Below are 11,546 nucleotides of genomic sequence, written 5' to 3'. Positions count from 1 at the left end.
ATATTTTCAATCATAGAAACTTATATCTGGGATCTAAGTGATAATCATAATCTAATATTTTATTAGTAATAATAATTACAATATATAATATTATTATTGAAGCTAAAGTATGTCTGGACACCAGCCCTTGGGCCAGGCACCATGTCATATCTCATTTAATCTTCACAGTAACCCTTCAAAGTAGGTAATATTATAAAATTTACTTTAGGAATGGGAAAATGGAGTCTTAGGGAAATTACATTGCTTTATTGGCTAGTTGGAACTTGGGTCTCTTTGATTCCAGAGCTGTGTTCTTATTGTAAAATTAACTGCTATTATTGTTCACTATGTACCAGCTGCGTTATATATGCTATCTGTAGTACAACAGCCCTGCAGAGCAAATTTGGTTATCCCCATTTTACAGATGAGAAAAACCGAGACTCAGAGAGCTTAAGTTTCTTATCTGAAGTCACACTGCTAGAAAGTGGCAGAGCTGCAATTCAAACCCAGTTAGGCTGGTTCTATATCCCAGTGTTCCTACTTAAAACACACTGGAGGGGGACAAGGGACAACACCTCTGTTAACCAAACTTGGCAGCTGACAGGAATTGGTATCTGGTTACCCATTGTCTCTCCAGGGGACAGACAGAGTACTCATGGGTGGGAGGAACAGTGAGACTGAATTCGATTCAGTAAAATAAAGGACTTTCTAAGAGTCAGTGCTATTCAAACATGGAAAAATCTCCTCTGGGACTGGAGGGTTCTTGTTCACTATTGATTTTATCTCTACTGGGAACGGATGTCCAAGTGGCTGCAATGCAGTGAAGCCCCTTCAAGGGTCCTACAAGCCGTGAGACAGATTTAGGGGTCTGAATGGTGACTGGAGCCTCGCCTGACAGAAAGGCTGCCCAATGGTGTCTGTTTTCAAACACTGCTTGTTCTCTATTCTCTCAGTCCAGGTAAGAGAGATGACAGAGCACAGTGGAGAAGCACAGGCTTTGGACAGAACCAGACCAGGATTCAAAAAGCATGATCTGTTGAAACTTGGGCAGATTGCTCAAAATCTCTGAACCCAGATCCTCAAGCATGGAAAGACAGGATGAGGAGATTTGTTTTAGCAGGTTGTTTGCAGGTTAAACAAAATACTAACCATAACAATGGTACTATAAATAAATGTGTAATATATAGCAGATGTTTAATAATTTCAGTTCCTTTCATTATTACTGTTATTGGTATTGTTAATATATTAGCCCTTGTTTTTAAATCTGTTTCCTTAAAACAAGCAAATTTCCCCTTGCTTTTTCTCTATGGCCCTTCTGGTTCAAACTGTGAACCAACTCTGTTCCTCAGCCTCCAGCGTGTACTGCACCGGGAAAAGATGCAGCCCCCCAGGGGAGAGACTCGGCCCCCTTGTGGGGATCAGGGTGCCTAGTGCCAGGGACTGCAATGCAGGCAAAGTCCTAAGCCTGTGGCCTGGGACAGCCACCTCTTTGCTTTGGCAGCTCTGGTGCCTAACACCCGCTGATCTTGCTGGTGACCTGTGCTTTAAAGAGAAGCTGTGAGCCCAAGCAAAGTCCCTCCACAGGGCCCAGGGAAACCATGCCCTTCAGCTCCCCCGTGTAGGACATTCAAGGTCATTGGCTTCCTCTTAAACTTCTGAACGGATTATGAAGTCCTCCATGAAGAGGCCCTTTTACAAAGCCTGAGAAGCATAGGTTGCTTATAGCCTCAGCACAGAAATAAACCTAAGTGTTGGCTGTCATCCCTTTAAAACTGAGACACGGTAGGCACGCCTGCCCAGTACACTAAGGCTGTAGTACACACGCGGGTCATATTACATCTTTTCTGAAGTTAGCTCTGAAGCGTGGCTGATTTTTACTCACAGAAACTCACTTTGTTCTGTGTTGACCTTTATAATTTGTGTTGAAAGACCACACTGCAACCTGGTTACAACCTGGCTCTGCCACTTTCTAGCCATGTGACCCTGAACAATTATTTTGCTTCCTTGACCTTTTGTTTCTTCCTCTGTAGAATGACTCCTCGCACAACTCTTGGTGACAGTTAGATAAGCTGATATTGGTTCCCCGCCCTAGATTCCCAGATATCTGAGCAGCATGCTTATGATTGGAAGTCTGCCTGCCTCAGGGGTTGTGTTTCTTGTGTATTATAGTCCTCATCTGGGTCCTTCCCCTTGTAAAACAAATTAATCCTCTGGCTCCTGATCAGCATGTTATTCACTCTGGCCTCCGGACCTTCATCATCATACTCATACTTAGCAAGAAATCCTCCTGCAGCCCATCCGGTTTGGCCCTGTGCCTCTTCTCAAAGGCCTTGCATATTTGTACAGTCTTATTAAGCTTTACGAAGGACTGTCCTATACTTTATCTCATTTTTTGATTCTAACAAATTCCTTTGGGGTAAATGGCCTTACCTTAATTTCACTGCTCAGAAAATGGAAACTCAGAGAAGTGATGGTCAGAGCAAGAATTTGAACTGCCTCTAGGACTGATGCTTTTTGTTTTCTTCTATCTCTTTCTTCAGGTTCCCAGGACTTCTGGATTTGTTTTCTACCAAGATTCGGTCTCTACTTTTTCCAACAGGATTGTGGCTTTTTGCCTGTTGAATGATCCTGCTTACCCTTCCTCACTTTTTCTCTCTGTTCCTCTCTGCATCCTGCCCGCTGGCCTGCCTGGCCTTTCTCTAATGGATGGCCTGTGCATGTGGGCTGTGGATCAGGTGTTTGCCTGGGCTGGAGAGGACACAGAGCCCAGGGGGTCAGGTGTACTCCCTGCCAACAGCCAGGGCTCATTTTAATGACCGGGTTGTTCAGGATGGAACCAAAGCCAAGCCAGAAGAATCCCTTCCTTTTTCTGGGTCTTTAAGCAGTTTTACATCCATTGTGATGAATTGGATGTACCTGACATTGAGATTCAGCCCCAAAAGTATCCTGAGGACACAGGCTCTATTTCCCTGCCCTTCCTGCTGTTCATGCCATTTCTTCTCTGCATTCGGGCTGCCTGGACCGCCCCAGAGATGGTCAACACAAGCTCAGTGAATTTCATTGAATTGTACGGTAGAGAGACAAGGCTTCTCCCAAACGGTTCATCTAACTTCTCCTTCTTGGGTGAGTCACCGCCCCAGCTCAGGGATGGGAACAGAAATTAGAGGTGGTGGCTTTGATCTTTGGGCAGCATCTCCACTCAGACCATCACTTAAAACCACTTCTCAATTCTCAGTCACACTCATGCCTGTCATTCACTGGGATGTTTAAAAAAAAAAACCAAAACCCTCGACCAAAACCTAGAGGAAATACTAGAAATCACTCCGTCATCCCCAACTGGGAATTATCCTCCCACTAAACAGAGCTTTTAATGGGTTTTCAATATAGCAATGTCTTCTTCGGATCCTGTTTTGATTAATTTTAAATTATTAAAAGCAAGCCTCTTGCTGAATATCCTTGGGATATAAAATTCATTTTAAACTAACAAACCTCAGTGAGTATTTCCTATGTGCAAGACGGTACGGCGAGCTATAAAAATCTCAGTCATTCACTCACACCTTTGGAATAGCACAATTCCTTGTATTTTGAGCATTGGAAAGCTGGATTCTGCTGTATTATATCTATTATACCACTTTATAACTGTGCAGTACTTTACAGGTTAGAAAAATGTCACCACATCCATATAGATCCTTGCAGAAAAGACCAAGAACGTGAGGGCACATCCATTCATTATGTAGTTCTAGGACGAGAATGCAGGTCTTTTAACTAAGACAACAGGAAACATTATTCCACCATGAGAATAGTTTTAGACCAAAAATAAATCCCTTCCTCATTTCTCTGTGAGGTTCCCTCAAACCCCCAAATGTCAATCGCCCTTTTAGAAGTTTTCTAAACAACTGCTAGGTCCACATCAGAATCCAGCATAACTTGAGCCTCCTCACATAGAACCAGAGTGGATGCTGGGACCTGGGATGTGAAACACACCCTTACTCTATGGGACCTTTCATAGTACCAGCCAGCCACCAAGCCAGCAGCCCACCCCCAACCCAAACACCTACTTGGCTCCACTTACCTGCCTGTGTGGACTCTGTCAGCTCAACTTAGTAAAAGGGGGGACTCTCCTCCTCTTTAAATATACGGAGGCCGTCACCAGCCTTGGCCTGTGGAGGGAAGGGCGGGAGGGAGGCTGAGGGGAGAGGGGGAATGAGACGCGAGTAACACAACTGCTATCAGAGGCTGAAAATAGCATCTGACCAAAGCCCTGAGTTGTGTTCCACCCATCCCACCCCCACCCCCCGACACCAGCTGTGAGGCCCTTGGAGAACAATATTGCCTGGGTTCTGTTTCAATTGCCAATCACCTATGGCACCAAAGGATCAATTTGCTGAGTGTAAGTTTCCCACCAAGTGATCGGAACAGGAACAAGAGCAAAGAAGAATTTTATGTCTAAAATCAGTTTTCCAGACTCCTCCTCCCCTGACCTTTCTGGAAATCAATGTGAGGTACCTGAAAATGAATCATGAGCCATATCTGGGAGCCCTCTGGAACTCCCAGCCACAGGTCAGTACACTCGTGAAGAGAACTCGGAGCTAAAAATAAGAGTGATGGGTGTCTGAAACGATACTTAGATAATCTCTTCAAAGAACCTTGGGGGAAAAGGTCAGCTAATCATCAGGGTCCTGTCACTCCATGGCCTGCCATCCTGTGAACAACAATTTCCTCTCAAAAGTTTTGAGTTTGACAATCATCTTTCTCCACTGAAGAATTTAACATGACAATGCATCATATTTGTGACAAGTCTTGAGAGGTCTCTGTAAACCCACATTTTCTTTGGAAGGCCTGATTTCTCTTTGCCTGGTCTGTACATATTTTTGGCTTTGATCAAGCACCAAGGACTCATATGAATTATAGAATTTGATAGCTGACAAGAAGTTCAGAGATTTAATAGACTAATTCTTGTTAGTCCTGATGTTATGGCTGAGCTAGCTGAGGTAGCTAACTTGTTCAAGGCCAGACAATGAGCCATTAGCAGGTTCCAGATTGAAATTCGGGTCATTTATCTCTCAGATGAAGGTACTTTCCACTACTGTTGACCTGAATGTTGAGGTTGGGTGTAGGTAATACCTAACTGAGGGGTATATAAAATCCAGTCTTTCATATCAGCCATGTTAGCCCTTTAGTTACATGCACACAGGAATAAAAAGTGTTGGAGTGATGGAATATTTCACTGTAAAGGAGATTGTGGTAATTTCACAAATGTAGACACAGTGTAACCTCCTATGAGATATCCTTGGTCTATGCTTTGCAAAAATGTATTATTGTAGAAATGGGAAAATAGAGAGTATTCTAGAATGTTAAATTTAGAAGGGATGTTAAAAGTCTCCTAGGATAGCAGCTTTCAAATTTTGTGGGTTTTTTTAAAAAGCAATAATACTTTTCTCTGTAGATAATATTATATGGAACATGAATATATAAAGCAGATAAAATAACTTCCCTGCTTGAAATAAACAGGGGATCTAACAGGTCCACTCACATAGCCTTTCCATGGACCCACAAAGTGGCTTCTAAAATACTTCTTTGGAGCAAAATTTTAAAGTCATAAATATGTCCCACCACTTTCATTTTATACATACAGATATTAAGGTCCACAGAAGAGATTTGACTTGCTCAACAGGAGATGCAATGTATACAAGAGAATTATTTCTGGAGCCAGAAATCTGGGTTTGACTCTAATGTCTGTGACACTTAAAAAATGTTTTCTAATTATACAAGTAACACAGGAATGCACTTTTATTGTGAAGACTAAATAGTAAGGATGTAGTTAGGGTAAAATGTAAAAGTGCCCTCCCACAATCCTAGTCTCCAGAGTTAATAACTGACAGTATTTTGGGTTTTACTAACTTGCGTCATCTTTTAAAAGGGGACTTTAGCTCATTCACATTTATTGTGATTTTGGATATATATGGACTTATTCCTTGCGTCTTATTTTATGTTTTATTTTTATAATGGTTCTTTTTTCTTTTCTGGCCTTTGAATAATGGCTAACTTTGTGCCATGTTTTTTTCTTATGAATTAGAAATGATTCTCTTCCTCTAATTTATAAACTAATGCCACAATGAATATATATTTTTATTAACACGTAGATCTAATTGGTAGCCGTATTCTGTTTTCTTCCATGAGATGCACACCTTATAAGAACCTCGGCATCACCATGTTGCTGTCTTCCTTCACCTTGACCTTGCAGTAACACATCTGCCCACCACTTCCCATGTATAGGTCACCTAGAATTATAGTTCCAGGTTGTAATTAGGTTTCTTCATTATGCATCTGTAGTTATTTAAACCTAATTGTAACGTTTACTGCTTTTTTTATTCAATTACCCTTTCTTGTATGTTTTTTGTATCTTACATTTTTAAGTGTGTGTGTGTGTGTGTGTGTGTGTGTGTGTGAGAGAGAGAGAGAGAGAGAGAGAGAGAGAGAGAGAGAGAGAGAAAGAGAGAGAGAGAGAATGGATTCTTAATGATTAATTGAAAGAATCTGCTGTAAATGAACAAAAGTCTCACATAATTGAAAAGGTTTTCCTATTAGTTTGCTAGAACTGCCATAACAAACACCATACACTGGGTGGTTTAAACAACAAAAATTTATTTTCTTACAATTATGGAGGCTAGAAGTCCAAGCTCAAGGTATCAGCAGGGTTGGTTACTCCTGAGGCCTCTCTCTTTGCTTGTAGATGGCCACCTTCTCCACAGGTTTTCAGAAGGTCTCCCTCCTTGAGTATCTGTGTCCTAATCTTTTCTTATAAGGACACCAGTCATGATGGATCATGGCCCGTTCACATGACCTCATTTTACTTTTAAAGGAACTATCTTTAAATACAGTCACATCCTGAGGCACTGGAAGGTTAGGACTTCTACATATGAATACAGGGGAAACACAGTTCAGCCCAAGACAGTGTTAATTTTGCCTTATACTTGAATGCTAGTTCGGCAGTCTCTAGAGCTGTACTGTCCAATACAGAAGGCAGTAGTCACAGGTGGCTATTTACATTGAAATTACTTAAAATTAAATAAAATTAAAAATGCAATTCTTCAGGGGACCAGCCTAGTGGCTCAGTTGGTTAAGAGCGTGAGCTCTGAGCAACAGGGTTGCCGGTTCGATTCCCACATGGGCCAGTGAGCTGCTCCTGAGCTGAGCTGCTCCTGAGCTGCCAACAGGCGGCCGGATGGCTCAAGCTGGTGAGAGCACGTGCTCCTAACAACAAGGTTGCCAGTTTGACTCCCATATGGGATGGTGGGCTATGCCCATCTGCAACTAAGATTGAACATGGCACCTTGAGCTGAGCAGCCACGAGCTGCCGACATGCGGCTGGATGGTGACTGGACTTGGAGCTGAGCTAGCTGCGCCCTTCACAACTAAAACTGAAGGACAACAAATTGGCTGTTCCCCTTTCCCAATTCCCCAACACTGCTACCCTTCCCCAATTCCCCAATAAAATCTGTAAATAAAAAAAAATTCAATTCCTTAGCCATAGTAGCCATATTCCAAATGCTCACACTTGGCTAGTGCCTACACATTGAACAGCATAGATAGAGCATGTTTCCATTATCCCAGTTCTCTTAATACTGCTCTAGAGCTTCTTCCTCTGAAAAACAAAGCAAATCCCTTTTGGATTTTATGAAGAATAGATAATAGTAAGCATGTGTTCGTTGGATGCATAACAGGGTGCTCAGTCAATACTAGCTGAATATTGACTCAGCAGTAAGTAAATGATAATATTAAAACTAGAACCCACTCTTCCTGCCCCATTGTTCCCCCAGAATAACCATCAAATAAGCCATTGAGAAATACAGGACATAAAGATGATCAGGCAAGAGAGTGAAGTGGGACAATGAGGGCAATCTTAAACGCATGCCTTAAAACACTGCGTTTATACCCCAAATCGGAATAAACATTGTTCTATTTAATCCTCATTAAAAACTTTGTAAAGAAGGCATTATTGTACCCATTGTTTGAATGAGGAATGAGATAAATGCAGCTCAGGAAGGCTAAGTGACCCTTCCAAGGCCACACAATTAAGTCAACAATGAGTCAATGTCAAGTCAGAACTCGAATCCACTGCCTTCTCCTCTTCATGCCCCTAGAATCACTAAGCACTGGTAAGTCATTGGGAAACACAGATTACTCAGGTGACAGAGAAACTTAAAACAGATCAAACTCCAAACCCCTTCTACAACAGTGGTTTTCAAAAATTGTTTGATCATGGTCCCCTCAGTAAACATCTTTAGGCAATACAAACACATACACATACACACATATGTGTATAAATTTTTTATAAATTATAAAATTTACTGTAATGTTATATACATTCTAAAACATACTCAAAACTATATACTAAAAATATAAAAGTAAATATAATAAAATATAAATATAATAAAAGTTCCAATTCATTTTCTCATTCCCCAGTATTGTTTCACATATTTCACATGTTCCCTCAGGTGCTGGCCTCCTTTCACTTTGGAAATCAGTGCTGTACAAACAGGGAAACATGCCATCCAAACAGGGAATATGCTATAGAAGAACTCACAGGCCTGGGACTCTCAGCTTCCATCTGCTCATCCAAACCACTCTGAAAAGAAGCATGATTGGACCTTAATGTATTCAGCATCACCCACGTTCTTGGAGTAACCAGGGCTTTTCACTATTTCTGTGCACCAAGGGTCTGACATTTGCCATTGGCTCTTATTTCAAAGAGAGCATTAATTTAAAGCTATCATTCAGAGGTCGCTCCTGGTTATGTCTCATCCATGAAAGGTAGAGAAATGGGCAAATGCAATACTTAAATGCATCCAGATGCTTCTTTTTTTCCCAAGAGATAAATACAAACATTGTCATCTTTACTGAAATGAAGTGAGACTTAGCGAAACAAATAGTTGATTTACTTGCATCATCCAGAATTTTTTTATTGTTCTCTTTGTTTTTATGGCCATTCATCACTTGCTGATTATAGTGATAACAGTGTTTCTTACATAATGCTTTTCAGCTTAAAAGCACTTCTGTTTTTCTCTCTTGGGTGTAATCTCTGTCCCCTCTCTTTCTGTCCCTCTATGTGTGTTTCTGTCTCTCTCTCAAGCGGTGGGAGGATATAGGTGTTATTATCCCCTTTTTACAGATGAAGAACCTGGCTTCAGAGGTTAGGTCACACAGTTAGTAAATGGTAAAGTCAGGACTTGAACCAGATTCTCTGCTCCAGAGCCAATGCTTTGAGGGTAATTTTAATGGAACTCATCGGCATCATGTAGTTGAGTAGGTCTGGGAGCCACTGCAGGTCTGAACACCTCCACAGCCAAAGTACCAACTCATCTTCATCTTGCACTGAGATTATTAGCAGGGCTTTACACCAATAGTAATGAAATGTTATTCAGCCAGTACAAATCCTCTAGAAGCCTGAGCAGTACAAACCCCTGAAATGGGAATCACAGGGCCAGTAAATTGACAAATGCAAATCAACTCACAGAGGTTCAGAAGTGGATCAATGAGATTGTCTTCTTAGGAGATATTTCCATAGGTTGCGTAGAATCCATGACTATTTCTTCACCTGTGTCAGCAACAGATACTTACACAATTCTTTCGAATCCAGCCCTTCTCTTTGGCCCTGCTCCTCTTGTTGCTCTGGTTCAGATGTCTGCCTAGATGTTTTCTGAAGCTTCCCACATAGTTTTTCCCACCTCTCTCCATGGCTCACATTGCTACCAGAGTCCTTTTTCAAAACACAGATCTGATGGTAGCACCCTTCAGCTTGAAGAGCACTGTTCACACCCCATTGCTATGAGATCATGTTAAAAATCTTTGACATGGCATTCAAGTTTCTTCATCTTGCCCCAAATTAACTTTCCAATTTTTTCTTCCACCACCCCACTTTCCCTTATCCTATCTTTCAGCCTCTCCAGTCTAATCACTGTTCTCTAAAAATAGCCAGCCATTTCATACCTCTCTGCTTCGCTCATGATCCATCCTCTGCCTGGAATGTCCTCTGCCTCCTTAACCAGCCTCCCTCTGGTGGAATCTTCCTCATCCTTCCATGAGCAGCTCAAATGCTGCCTCTTCAGGGCAGGCCTCCACCCCCACCAGGCGATGTGCTCCTCTTTGTGCCTGGCCCCCAAAACACTCCCTTCACACTTCTCATCACAAGGAACTTTGGCTGGTTATTCCCGTGTTATTTTGTCGGATGAGATGGTGGACGCGTTAGGGGAACAGAGAGACCGCCTTATTTATCTGTGTGTCCTTGGTGTGGGCACCTAGTAGGCATTTCAAAATTTGGAGTTGAATTTATTCATATAACTGAGCGGTTTTGAGAGGTCTTGAAAGGACTAAATTCCTACCAGATGTGAGATAAGTGGCAAGAGAGAAGCACCAATTTAGCAAGAAGAAATTACTTATTTAAGCATATAGTCACTCCACCTAAACTGTTAAAATAAGGATTGGATGCATTTTTAGGATAGTTGGAAGCCTTTTATTGGCTTTCCCAAAAAGTTCATGCTCTGTCTAAAATGGAAAGAGCACTGGGTTGGAATGGACAAATATGGGCTTAGCTCTGTTATGAACTTAGTGGTGTGCCCTTCGACAAGTCTGTTCCCCTTTCTGATTCTTTGTTTATAAAGGTTCATGCTGGGCAAAATGACCTTCAAGGTGCCTTCTAATTCTAAAATTTGATGATGAATCTTTTCTAGTTAGAAAAACTAAGTCTTCCTTTCCATTTGAGTGTGATAATCCCTTAGCAGCAAGAGCAGGCATTCCATCTTGTCACAAAAACACCTTTGTCTACGGCGGCCCCATTACATAAAAATTGGGTATTAGGAAGAGCAGCACAAAATGTTTTATGAAGTGCGAGTTCCTGATACAGGGTAAAAACAAAAAATAAAACAATAACAAAAAACCCCTTACTGCCGAAACACCAGAGCTCTGTCCCTTTAAAGTGGAAAGGCCACACATCAGGCTACGAAAGAGACCTTAGAAGGGTTAGTTGATCTGCTGAGTTCATAAAGATGGAGGATAAAGTGCTCAGGTCGTACCTGCAGATGGTTTGGAGAGGAAGGATGTTGAGTTTTAAATTCTGGTCTTTAGGGAAGGCATTCTACAATATGTCACAGGTACAACGAGAATCGGAAATCCTCAAGGTGGTGAATACATCTCTGTCACAGGCTCCTGCTAGATGCTGTCACAATTTTCTCTTGTATAGAAACAAATCTGAAAACCGCCCCCCTCCCCTGCCATGCCCCAGTATTCTGACATGCTGTCCTACCCAATTTTTAAAAATGGACTTTATTTTTTAGAGCAATTTTATGTTCACAGCAAAATTGAGTGGAAGGTACGGAGAGTTTCCATATACCCCCTGCCCCCACATACACAGGCTCCCCGCATATTAGTATCCTGCACCAGCGTGGTGCATTTGTTACAATCAATCAACCTACACTGACACATCATTATCATCCAAATTCCATAGTTTATAGTAGGGTTCACTCTTGGTGTTTTATAGTCTATGAGGTTTTTTTTTTTTAAAGATTTTT

The 11,546-nt window shown here is 41.6% G+C and overlaps 1 protein-coding gene across 3 annotated transcripts in view; it reads right to left on the bottom strand.

The window, feature by feature from the left end:
- Nucleotides 1-4,162, bottom strand: part of CSRP3 (cysteine and glycine rich protein 3) — a 19,706-nt gene extending 15,544 nt beyond the window's left edge. The window contains exon 1 of one of the 3 annotated variants that reach the window (XM_019651408.1): nt 4,052-4,162. The gene's annotated coding sequence lies outside the window, so the exon portion shown is untranslated. The remainder of the gene's footprint in view (nt 1-4,051) is intronic. The other 2 variants (XM_019651407.1, XM_019651409.1) reach the window with 2 other exon arrangements.
- Between the last annotated feature and the right edge of the window lie 7,384 nt (nt 4,163-11,546).

The sequence above is a fragment of the Hipposideros armiger genome, unplaced genomic scaffold (genome assembly GCF_001890085.2).
Source record: "Hipposideros armiger isolate ML-2016 unplaced genomic scaffold, ASM189008v1 scaffold_159, whole genome shotgun sequence".
Lineage (NCBI taxonomy): Eukaryota > Metazoa > Chordata > Mammalia > Chiroptera > Hipposideridae > Hipposideros > Hipposideros armiger.
This window is presented reverse-complemented; position numbering and strand designations above follow the sequence as displayed.